Raw genomic sequence first — 10,465 nt, forward strand, 5'->3', positions numbered from 1 at the left:
AAGTCTGCAAAATTTTTTTTGAAAATTAAATCTAATACAATAAAACTTATTTATAGTAGCCAGGATCTATAAAACGAAACCAAAAAATAATTCAACATGGCGTCGAAGCGCTTATAATCACGCTACGTTCGCTTACATACATTACACTTGCTATGCTAGCAAGAAGTCAAATGAGCTCTCTCGCATCCACGACCAAGGCGTTTTCTGTTGAAAAAAGAAATGAGACAGCGAATTTCCACTCAAATGTTCACTCGTCACGGCTGACTGGTTCCCACTCCACACCGCTTCACTTTTTTTTCTGTTTGTCGGTGCCAGTGTTCCAGGTTTTTGATAATGTTTTAGAAAGTTACCAAACCCACATTTTGTGGACGGTATGCGGAAAAAATCTGCTTACACAACACTTTCATTTTTGTTCTTAATCAAGTTAATTAAAGTTTTTATGTTTTTAAAAACCTTGCATGCTAACTGCGCTGTTTTATACATACATCAATCGCCGTGCAAAGTATTCGTAGTTCTAAAAATAATTACTGTAAGTAACTTTAATTACAGTTCCTTTAAAATTTTTTTTAGCTTTACAAAAATTAAAATAAAAGAAATAAAATATTTAGCTAATTGATATAAAACAATTATTTTTACGTAAGGTTACAAAACACTAACCATAAATTTGGCATATGTTCTTGCTTAAAATATCCGATGTGCGTGAGCAAATGAAATAACTTTTCTATAATTAAAATAAATTGCTTAAATTCAAACTTCATATTTTTATTACTTTTTGGAACTTTGGTGATCCATAAAAACAATGAATTCAAATGATTGATCAGGTAATTAAATTAAGTTTTTTTATTTATTTTACATTTAAGGTAATTAAAGTTTATTTGAAAAAAAAACTTTAGGGTTTACAGCATGAAATATCTAAGTGTAAGCACATTAGAAAAAAACAAGGAACAAAGATATCGCTTGGTATGCAGGCCTTTGATGTGGATAAGAAAAGTATATCTAAACTTAATCGGGGTTTAGTATTTAAAAATTAACTGTTTATAATGTGGTTAATCTTAAGCTAAAATTCGGCAAAAAAGTAGCTTATCTTTGAAAGGTTTATACTATTTGCAAAGTTTTCAACAGTTTTTTAACAACCTCAGAAGTTCATGTTAAGGAGGTCTGTTTTTACGTAAGACTAGGATAGGGTAACGCCGTATAAATTCTTAAAATTTTCAGAATTATATTAAAACTTGTATAACTTCAAACTTTTTTCATGTTTTTAAAATTTAAATTTTTATTTATTTTTCCATGATGAACACAAAAGAAATATCAAGACACAAAGTTTTTAAAACTTTTGTTGTTTGTTATGTCGTACTAACAAATGATATTAACTATATCATTTACTTACTTTTTAAACAAGCGACACTACACAAACTAGTTTCAATAACTAAAAGCTCAGTGGGACCAGTGTAAAATACTGCTAAACTACAAAAATACTTCTTAACAAGTTCAAAAGTATACAAAAGTTTGATTTAATACGAATTTTTATTTGTGCCAAGTGATCGGTAACAACAATGCATTCCTGGTCGGAGGCTTGCTGCAAATACTTGTGGCATACGTGCGCTGGTGGTTGTCTGCTTTTGTCGTGGAATTCAAATTACTTCTTCCGCCTTTAAATTAGACCTTTTTGATTTATCCTGTGGTGTAAAGTGTTGACGACAACTGGCCATTAAAGAATTCCATTCAAATCGCCTTATCCGTAATGAGTTCAGCTATGTAATGCCGATTTATTACGATAGGAAGAAGCGCAAACAGCTTAGAAACATTTAACTTTAATATTATTATTATAAATACGTTAAAAAACTTTCATATTATTTTTTTAAAAATATTAGTAAATTTGTGGTGCATCATACATATTTGATTCAAAAGTTAGTTGTATGACTAATTAGTATTTGTACTATATTTAACTTTTACTACTTATTACCTTATTTATAGTTCAATAGAAATTTAGATATAACTTTATAAAGATCTATCTATTTATTGATAAGTTTTAAGTAAATAGTATAAATGCAAATTTTACTTTAAGTTATAATCCATAGTCCTAGACAAGACGTTAAAAGGTATCCAAGTGGTGTGCGACTCGATAACCGAAAGGTTTTTTGTATACCAGGTCCTTGGACCAAACTTTTTGAGCGCTTTATTTTGTCTTTCAAGCTTCACTCTGAAAAGTTTAAAAAAGTATTTTTAAAGTAAAGGTTTTACCTAAAAAAATATCGCGGGCGGCAGATTTTTGCTTTGCGGATCGAAGTTTTCCGAACTCTGGATTAACTTAATTGAAGACTTGAAGATATACGAACTAAACAATTTTTATTATGTAAATTAAAACTAAAAAAATTTTGGAAGATTTGAATAAAAAAATCGTAAAAGTTTTTGCCGAAATAAAAGTTTAAATTGTTTAGTTCTGCTTGATTTAGTTTACGTATGTAATATTTAAAATAAAAATATCTACAAGAAATTAGTGGCAGTATCCTTAATTTATTTGATATTGCAGCGCATTTATCATTTCGAGCTTCAATAAAAAACACCACACCTTAGTACTTGTATTACGTAACAACAAACTTCAAAACAAATTCTTTTTCAACTTTTGATTAATTTTAAAATTTGTTAATTTTTTACAACAAATTTTTTACTACAATGCACAACAAGTTTTTAGAAACATGTTAATTAGCTATTTAAAAAAATAATTTTCTTTTAAATGTAATTTCACAAGTCAGGCCTTGTTTTAGTATCTGAAACTTCCAAATTTTTCTAAGCTTCATAAAAACTATTTATTTGATAGAACTAGTATGTTTGATATTATATTTGGTGAATTTAATCCCCTCAAAAAATAGTTCTAACAACTTTATAAGTTTTTGCTCAAAAATCTAAAATCAATCTTTGTAACTTCAATTTTGTTATAAGTTAATTCAGAATTTTTTTCAAACTTATCTGTACCTGAAAAGTTTTTAGATAAGTTAAAACAATACAAAGCAATACAATCCTGTTAAAATACAATGCTAAACAATTTAACAAACTATGTATTTGTATACTCTTGTTGTTTACTATTATTAAACTGTTGTGTTTTGACATTATGAGTTTGTATTAAGTAAATAATACAAAATTGTGAAAATTAAGTTTTTTTTACAGAGAAAGTGTTTTTAGGAAAGACCGCGTAAAAACTTACTTTTATACAAAACTTACAAAACTCAATGTAATTTTCACTAACTTGGTCCCGAGAACTTTTATTCTTACATAAATACTTATTGTTACCTAAAATTTTGAGTAAACACAACAATAAAAAGTATTATTTTCAAGCGGCTTAAAAGTATGTAATAGTTGTAACATTAATATTCTTTGTAGAACTTTTTTAAACTTCAAAGCAGAAAAATCACATGCTAAGGATTATTTATTTATTTTGTGAAAATGAAGCTCTTTAAAAAGGTCGCTTGTATTAATTTGCCTACGGCATAAAATACTTTAATCGGACATTAAGGTTAATTAAGATTTATAATGTATATTACACAACGAAAGCAAACTCTGGTGATGACACACTAACTATGATGGCGTGCAGTTGTTCAATAGTACATGTTTAAGTTGTTTGAACAAGTGTATTCTATAAAAAAATTACTGCTTAGGCAGAAATTTCAAAATAAAGTTACTTTTCATGATTTTTCTTTATCATGATTCAATAGAGAACAAAAGCTTGTTCTAGTTTTGAAGTAGTGTAATATTATTCTACTTTTGTAGGACTGTTTGAAATATGAACCCAAAAAGATTGTTTGAATTAATAAGATCTAGTTTAAGGTTTTATATAATAGTAACATTTATAAAAAAGTAAAGTATAGTCAAATTATCAAAAAAGTTCATTATCATCTTTGCAAAATACAATATTTACTAAATATTTACTAAATAACTATGCTGTTAGTTTTTCGAAAAAGATGCCATAATTGTAGGTGATGCAGTTGCGTGTGAAACTTCGGCTAATTGCGATGCGATTATAACAACAGAATTCACCTGCTTTAACGCCTCGAGAAAATTAGCGACAGCGGTGGGCTGCTTATTCGGCCTTGCAGAGTGACATCAGCAGATTTTTTCTTTGGCAAAATAAAAAGCAGGCGAACTGCAACACGCTTTGATGAGCGATGACAAAAGTGTTAATCAACCCACGTAATGTCTTTCCGGAAACCATGTCTTTACCTCAATGCAAAATCTTGTGCTGCTTTTTTTGTGACTGCGCAAGGAAAAATATATCCAATTTTTTGTGCTTTCTGTAAAATTTAGATCCTTAATCAATCGTTTTAATACTGGTTGTAAAACGCATTGCTGTTATTTGAGCAGGCGTAAAAATTTTAGCTGTACATAGTATGATGATTTATTAGTTAAATGATTACCATATTCAGCTTATACAAACTTTATACACTTATAAATATTAAGTCAAATCTTACGTGTAATCGATATTTAGTTTTCATTAATATAAAATTTGTGTTTATACTTTTAAGCACAAAGAATTTTTATACGTTGCTGTCTTACAACTTCTAATCATCATTTTACTTTCAGTTATCACCTTTTTGATCAACCAACTGGTTTATGCTATAAAGACGTGTTGAAAGGATTTGATAGTAGTTAAACTCCTATCTAACAAGATTTCGTAGTTGAACTAGGTGATAAAATAGTAATGGTCAAAGCAGTATTAATATAAAAGTTTTTACTGAAATCTCACACAGCTTCATTATAAAATGAAAAAAAAACCACTAAAACTCCTTCTAAATAACTTTTTACTAAAATGAAAATGTAATTTAATTAAAAGAAAGAAACTGAAAACAATATTTGTAAGTATTTAAGTATAAATTTGTCACTTTAGTTGTCGGTTTAATTTCTTCGATATACATATTTTGTTAAGTAAGATTTAAAAATAGTTTACTATTTGTAGAAATTTTTCAACTTTTCTTTAATTTGGTTTATATACACAAAACTATATTTTCAAAAAATTGTATAAAATTTTAAAAAGAGTTTAAAGAGTATTTTTCATAAACAAGTTATGCAATGTTTAAAACAACAAAACTTTAATATCTTTTAAAATAAAACTATTAAAAATTTATCCAAAAATAATATGTTTTATAGATAATGTTTTTATACTTTTTGGATTTAAGGTTTAAAGAAATTAGTTATAATATCTTGTAAAAAAATTAAAAACGGCTATTTTATAACAAAAAGAACAAAGTTATTTGGTTATAAGAATTTTGTAGTTTTAAGCAATCGTTGTTGTGCCAAAGGTTTCACATTTAAAGCAAACAACTTTGTACGAACTTTTTCTTATAAATTTCTTTTGAAAATAAATAACTATGTTTAAAGCAAGCAGCTTATAGGCATTTAGGCAGTACAAATGTTTATTAACATACATTTGAATTTAAAGTGTATAAAAAAAAAGATAGCATAAATTAAGAAAAAATGTACAATTTGTAATATTTATGTACTTTATCTGATTTTCTTAAGCTATAAATATTTTTTTAACTAATACTACAACAGCTTTAACTCATTTAATGCAAATTATGCAAACAAGTTAAGTAGTCAAAATATAAGCTAAAAAAACTTCAAATGCTTAGAATGTCGTAAATATGCGCTTTTACAACCTAATATGTTTACTTAAGCAGTTTTTACATACTATTTCGAGTGGTTGAAGAATTGATATTGAACTGTTGAACTTTTATGTTTATTTAACTAGCAAAAGTTGTAAAATAAAAAGACGATATTGTGACAAAGGCGACATAACAACACTTGATCGTATATATTTTCATAAATAGGTTTTAAATAAACTTCACTGGTGAAATTATAATTATAAGCTTCATTTTTGTATGTCAAAAGAAAAAAAAAAAGTGCCTTTTAAATACAGTATAATAAATTGTTAACGTAAGGATTTTATTACACACTCTGTTCAAAAAGTAAAACTGCATATACTTACAAACGTTTTTGTGTCATTGAAAAACATGTAACCCACAGCATAAAGTACTTGATAACAACATCTAGAATTTTCTTTTAAAAATTTTGAGAAGCTTTAAATTTTTTTCAAATTAATTAAATCTTAAAATTTAATTATAAACCTAACAACACACAAAATTATTTTACAGTAGAACTAAATTGGAAAAGTATACTTTCTACATTAAGAGTATAACCACTTGTTTGAAAACTTTAAAATTTAATAACACTAACTTAACAACACTTTTTTGAAATAATTTTGAAATTGTTTTTTTTCTAAAATATGTGTTTAAAATAATTCTAATAACATAAACCGTAGATAGTTCCTCTGAATCAAAAACATTTAAACAAATATTAATAGCATTCAGACTATAAATGTGTTTTTGTAGTTATAAAAACTAAATAGTGTTAATAATTTTTTTTATAATTTAGTTATGAAGTTTTACAAGTTTATTTCAAGTTTACATATCGTTTTATAACTTTCAACTAACATTTCTTAATCGAACTTATACGTGCGTTTTTGTTACCAGCTTTTCTTGGTAAATAGTTAATATGTTTTAAATTATACTAAGATAAATTTTTAGCTTTCCTTTTTAAAAACTTTAAATATATTTTTGTCATTAATAAAAAATAAGATATAAGCACAAAAAACGTTAAAATCTTCAAAAAGGTATAGTTTAAGTGACAAACTTACCTTGCGAAGTTGAATGGAGTAAGAAAGTCCTGTTTTGTAAGACAGTTAGACAAAAAAATGTTTTTTTCATGGGTATCTTATTGTTTTTCACATAGCTTGTTTAAATCTAATTTAAGAGAGCAAGAAGTTTTTTTGATAGTATCGTAAAAATAAATAAAATTTAGTATAAATCAAAACTTTAAAAAGATCTATGTTATTTAATTAAAGTATACCTATTTCGATCGTTGTAACAATAAAAACAGCAAAAGTAATCATTTAATGGTTTCATACTCAACAATTAAATATTTGTGAATATTAGGCTAAAATAATTTAAAACATGTATAAGAAAATAAAAAAGCAAGGAAGGTAAAGATAATCTAAGTTTTACTCGATTATATAATTTTTTCACTTTTGAAATTCAGTCATTTTATAAAAAAGTGTGTACATTTTGTGACTATACGTATAATTCACATATTTGTTGTATTAGTCTCTAAAAAAATTAATATGTAAAAGTTAAACAAAAGAAAAGCTAAATTTCTTAGCCTACAATACATTTTCAGACATTTAATCATTAGACAACAAGTTTTTACAATGGTATCATGACGTAAGAATTTGATGTAGAAGTTGTTTAAGTATTTAATTAAATGTCATAAACAAAGTAACAGACAATTGATATTTATATTCTCTTGTTTTCATACACCAGACAAAGAGCAGAAGTTTGTTTTGTTGTCTGCAATATTTGAGACAGACATTAAAATTTCAATTGCATAAATTAGTTTTAAAATACTTTAGGGTAAAATAGTTTAAAATCATATTTATTTTGTGTTTTTACAGCCAACTTAATACAAGCATTAGTAATAAAACTCTAAAGTACTTAATTTCGTAATTTAAACTTTTAAAATTCCAAATAAAGTTAATGTATAAATCAAGTTTTTATAGTGTTTTTGTATAAAGTGTTATTAGAACAAAAGCAACAGTTGTGTAAAAAAGTATACTTTAAAAGTTAATGGTTAGAGTTTTATAAAAAAAACGTGTATAATTTTTTTTGCGTAGGTTCCATTATAGTTAGCGTACTTTTATATTAGGGAAAGTAACACAAATACGGTTTGCTAATTACAAACAAAAACTTTTTTGAAATAATTGTTTTTTACTGCTGAAAGTAGTTAGAGTCTCTTAGATTATTAAAGTTATATTACTTGACTATTTATGTGGCTTTCCATGAGCAAATTCATACCGTTCGTTTTATTCGTAAACTGTATATTGAGACCGTGACACATAGTAATCATTAAATCATTCCCAAGAGAAGGCTTTTATTTATAGAGTAGAGAATTGGAAATAAGAATATGAACTTGGACTTGAACTGAGCAAGCTACTGTTCCAACTCAATGCAGATGAACAACTTTGTTTTACCTTTAATTAATCCTTACCAATGCCAAGTATAAACAGCTAAACACCTGACTTAAGTTTTAATTTAACTATTTCAGGAAAAATTAAAATTAACAATAGCTCTCACTTTTTTTTATTTTAGTTATTAAAGTTATAACTTTAATTTTCTGTACTGTTTATCTTCTGCATACTTAAAAGACTTTTTACCTACAAGATGTTATATCATACAGATTTTGGTTTTGAAATGCTTTAATTAGTAGGAATATTTCGGCTATCTTCAGCAAAGCTGAGCCAGCATAAAACCGCTGTCTATTGCTTATTGAAATGTGTTAATAAATTGAAACAGTTTGATAATATGAATATGAATTATAAAACTTGAGGCATAAACTAAATTTCTAGTTGTTTATATTTGTTTTAAATATAGATACATAATATTAAATGGTGCAAAACTAAATCTACTTGCTTGTATAAAGTCAAACTTATTATATTACATAATTTTTCTTATTGTATTTTTGATATTAGTTTATGATGAGATTTTTCATAAAAATACTTTATAGTTTTAAATTACTTTTTTCTATACTTAGAATTTTAGAATAGAGTTTCATTGCTACATCTTATTTCAGTTTCTGAATAGAAATTTTAATACCTAATAAAATTGAGCTATATTTACAAAAAAGTTAATAAACGAAATTCTCAATAAAAGGTACGAAAAAGTGATGGTAGACAGCTCAATTACAAAGAAAATTAATTTCCTCTTAACAGCTGGTCTACTAAATTTAATCTATTGATAACATCAAAGTAAAAATAAAAAGTTTAGTTTTTGAAAGATCATATATTTTTTTAAAATACTTGGCTTTAGTAGTTTTATAACAGTTTTCCTTAGTAGTTTCATTATATGGTACAAATTTTGAGCTAAGTTTTGCATTAAATAATCAAAAATAATTAAAAAATGTTTTTACAACTTAAAAAAAAAGTAGTGGTACCAATATTGAATTAATTTTACTTATATTTAATGTTAAATTTTCAGATGTAAAAAGTAATTACACTTTACTAATGTAAACTTAATGCAAAAAAAGCTTTAAAAAAAGGTTTACATAAAAAGTATGACTACAAAACTTAACTTAACTTTGCATAAGGTGTTGGTTTAATTTATTTTAAGTTTTAAACGAAAACTGTTACTTACTCTAATTTAAATCAAATACGTGCTTTTTTCAACGAAAATGTTTGATTTTATTTGTAATGGAAAAAAGTTACGACTTAAAACTATTACAAATTACAAAAACAAAACTTTAGTTGTGTTTAACTTTTTTGAATAAGAAACATATAAAAAACCAGAATGTAATATATAAATGGTGATAATCAGACTAGGAAAGGACAAAATGAGATTAGCACTGTGAAATGAGCAAACTTAGTTGCGTTAAAATTAAAATCAAATAAGATAGAATATACGAGTGTAAAATTGCTTTTACCTTGCATAAAATTGTTTTGATGTAGGTAAGTGTACTAAAATAACTTTGAAGTACATTATAAAGTAGCTTTTTTTAGACACAAAGGTAACAACCTTAAAGTAAAATTATCTTAGTTTAAGCAACTAACATATTTATCAAAAAAAAAAAGAAACATAAAAGTAAAGTTTCCTTTGATTTTGTTTCATTAAAAACTGTACAAGTACTTAAAAAATTTTTTTGAAACATTGTTAAAGTTTAATTAAAACTCCACAGTGTCTTTTTGAATATGAAGTACAACTACAAAACTGCTTTTAAACAGCGACATTCCGTGAAACTATTGTTATATGTTAAAAATTAGCATTAGTTTTTAGACCATAAACATTTACAAAATAGTTTCAAATAAGTTTTTTTTTTGAAATAAAATAAATAACTAAAGTTTTAGTTTATAAACCTTAGTGTAAAATATTAAATTTTTTTAAATATATTTAAAATACCAGTTGGACACAACTAATTACAAAACTTGATGTTCTTATCTAAAATTATATCGGTAATCATTCGTTGATACGATGAGTTAGTATGCAGCTGAAATTAATTTGAGTCGTGAGTACTTGAATAATTTAAACTTTAAACGCTGATTTAAATCTTTTACAAGATATGAATCATTTTCAAAACTTCTTAAGCTATAATCCTAAATCAAACATTATGACTTCTTGCCTTAACTTTAAAAACGCGCTGTTAAATAACAAATTCCAGTAATATTTTTGATGAAATTTTGAGCAAGTATTTATTAAAGCCTTCTGTTTTTTTTTTTTACTATCGTGCAAAACCGTAACTCGTGCAAAATTATCATCGTGCAAATTTGTCTTCGTGCAACCTTGACCCGTTCCCGTTTTTTTTACCTTAGAAGTTTACTTTTTTTCACTGTAGTTAGTTCAATATGACAAATTTTATTTTTTACGTAAAAAAA

Source organism: Thalia democratica, chromosome 1 (assembly GCF_965202585.1).
Source record: "Thalia democratica chromosome 1, ktThaDemo2.hap1.1, whole genome shotgun sequence".
In the NCBI taxonomy this organism is placed as follows: domain Eukaryota; kingdom Metazoa; phylum Chordata; class Thaliacea; order Salpida; family Salpidae; genus Thalia; species Thalia democratica.